We start from the raw sequence: 3,494 nt of genomic DNA on the forward strand, positions 1-3,494 counted from the left end.
AAAGCAGCCAATTGCCAGGCAAGTATTTGAAAAATTCATATGATAATTGATCAACTCCAGCGGCCTTATTTTCCCTACATTTTTTAAGTGAACGTAAAATATCATCAGATGTAATATATCTATCTAAAATTTCATTTGCAGGATCAAAAAAAATTTCACGATTTACATTAGTTGGACTTAATTTTGCAAGTAAATACGCCTCCCATGAATTCGCGTTTATTGAATTCTTATTACAATCTTTATTTTTTATTTTCATATTATTTACAATTTTCCAGAACTGGGCAATATCTTTACAATTACTAAGTTGATTAGAAATAGTATTAAAAAATTCGGATTTCTTGAATTTTACAAGTGACCTATAAACTTTCTTTTCATTAAGATAACGTTTTGTTACTTCATCGTTGAAATTTCTTTTCTTACATAAAAGTAGTAGTTTCTTAACTTCTTTCTTTGATCTGGCACAGTCATAGTCATACCAGGGATTTTTTCTTTTAATTTTATAAACCGAAGTACCGGTAGAACTAGATACTTTATTCCGTACCATTCCCAACACTTTTGCTGTTTCCCTAATTGTAGAAATTAAATTACAATGGATGTCCTCAACAGTTTTATCCCCAAAATTAATAGCTAAATTACCGCTTAACATCATGACATTTATATAGCGCTCAACCAAATTCGATTTCCATTTGATTACCGATTCATGTATCAAAGTTGCTTTTTCTGCAGGCAATTCAACTTCTTTTTGTATCCCCAGATTTAAACTAAACTGTAGAGGAAAATGGTCCGATTGCGAAACAAAATCAAGAACCTTTAAGTCACGAAAGCATGACAGGCTGCAAACATCCATCCAAACCAAATCAATGACTGACCTACCGAGAGGTGTCACACAAGTAAACTGACTAGGATTGTCCGATACCGTTCGACCATTCAATAATACAAACGATCTTTCATCCATAAAATTCATTAACTGACTTCCTTTCGAATTATAATTTATATCTAAACTAGATCTATTTTCAGATAAATTTGTATATACAGTAAAATCTTGAATACATTGGTCTAACAAACCCATTCTTGAATTAAAATCCCCACAGATTAGAATAATAGAATTAGTAAATCTATCTTTTATATCATATAAGGTGGAATCCAAACAAACCAGCCATTCACTTATTGACAAATTAGGCTTACAATATATTACTCCGATTACTAGTGAGCTCATGGTCAAAACAACCCTAAAAAAAATCCACCATTCAGTTATTTCAATTATCTCAGCCGGGCCTAAACTATTTTTAACTAAAACCAAGTTTCCTCCACTTGCACGCCCTCGACTCTTTTCTTTAATTGCTCGAGACGAAAATACAGTGAAACCATTGAAACAAACAGGAGGATTGATCAAAGAGGAAGTAAGCCATGTCTCATTCAAGCATATTACATCATAACCAGTGAATTCATTACAGTGTGTAAGAAAATTGTTGTAACCGTGTACATTCCACAATAAAAATTTAATAAAATTATGATCATTACAAACATACCTGACTATTTTGGATTTTTTATCAGTGTTTGGCTGGCTGCTTGAGATCACAGAAACGCTACTGTATGAAGTTATTTTGGTTTCTTGTATAAAAAATCAGTAATTGAAGCAGTTGTCGGTTGCAGTTTTTCCTTTCGTTTCCTTTTGGAGATGTTAGAGACGGATGAAATATCTGAATCGTAAGCACCATTTTCCTCTTCATCAGAAGCATTGCCTGGTAACTGACGTATTTCTGACTGAGTAAAAAACAGCAAATCTTGAGTATTCCGAATGACTTTCGGTTTATCGTTCGTTCCTTGTTTCACTAGTATGGAGCCATTTCTATGCCAAACTGAGACTAGCCTTCCTTGCACTTTCAAATCTCTAGCCTGCTTTAGTAGCTTATAAGTGAATGATGAAAGATATTCATTAACATAAATATTCTGCCCCGTCCCCGATTTTAGCTTCGCCTTATTTTTCTTTGCCTCTATTACGAATTTATTTTTCAGTGAAGTGTATACGAATTTGCATATAATAGATGAAACATTTTGATTTCCAAACTTTCGTTTATAAATGTAATCAATCATATCTTCTCTCAACTCCAAGTCTATCAAACTGCCGATATGTTTGAGAACATCAAACAAACTATCATTTTCATTTATATGAACATTATCTATTTTAACATAATTTTGGTAAACGGACTGAGAACAATGTAACACTTCTTTACTTAAATTATTAATTTCATTCCGTAGTAATTTATTTTCTTCTATCAAGAAGGAAATTTTGTTCTTACAAACCTTTAAATCTTTTTCCAAATTAGCTGCTAGTTTTTTAAAATCTGTTTTAATTTTTTTTACATCTGCAGACAGAGCATTTTGCTCTTTTCTAACAGTAGCGATATCTGTTGACAGCGAATCTAACTTTGCAAGAATCAAGTTGTTTATATCAATTCCACTACCACTAACACCAGAGACATTATCTTTGTCTAAACTCATAGTTCGAAGATCAAGTAAACACACACCAAACCAATATAAGCTTAATTATAAAGTTTTTTCTTTATTTTGTTATTTTAAATTAATAATTTACTTTTAGATAATCAATGAAAAAGAAAAACAAATCAAAGCACTTATTTTTTCACCGAAATTAAGTTCAAAACTATTGACTAAACATAGGAAAAACACAAAAAACATAGAGCACTAACAAGTACGTCTGTTCACTGCAACTGACCAAGGCCAACTCCAGTTCATCACTCTCTCCATATTTACTATTGTATACCATGTACACAGATTGTAAATTACAAAATAAATAAAATGAAATTAAATTAAAAAAAAAATTCTTCGACTTGAATAATTTGTTTAACAGCTAGAATCCAGCATAATTTGTACTGAGTATAGTTATCATTAAAACAAACATAAGTATCCTCTGAAACAGACGTTTAAAGTAAAATTAAGATATTAAGTACAATTAAGGTATTAATTACACTTTTTTATAATTAGCTTTTAAATCATCCGGATTCCTTTGGTGTTCTACAATACAATAACGTTTCTATTGAAACAGGAAAAATTTTTACTTTCCAAGATACAATTTTTGAATGTTGGGTACCTTGAAAGTAAATGAATGACTAACTTATTTTAAAATAAAAAAAAAATCTGATATTTTTTTATTAATTCGAGATCCAAAGATTACTGAATACCTTAATAATTAAACCATAATATTCTAACAAATGGTAATAATTAAAGTTCGAACAACTGCACATTGAGAAGAGGAGACACGCCAGCAGACGCCATTTCTTCAGGAACCAGAGGCAGAAGAAGCAGGAGTACTTATTAATAGCTTTTGAAAAAAATAATCGTGAGTCCCTTCATCCATAGATTTATCTGGAGTGGCGTAGAACAGTGAATCTGTATAGTGTTTACGATAGGGAGAAAGCTTGGAAGAATATTAATAGATGATGAATGTTGGAATTTTGCAAAAACAAAAAAAAAAA

This window comes from Rhodnius prolixus, unplaced genomic scaffold, assembly GCF_049639745.1.
Source record: "Rhodnius prolixus isolate KJV_2025 unplaced genomic scaffold, Rpr scaffold_14, whole genome shotgun sequence".
NCBI lineage: Eukaryota > Metazoa > Arthropoda > Insecta > Hemiptera > Reduviidae > Rhodnius > Rhodnius prolixus.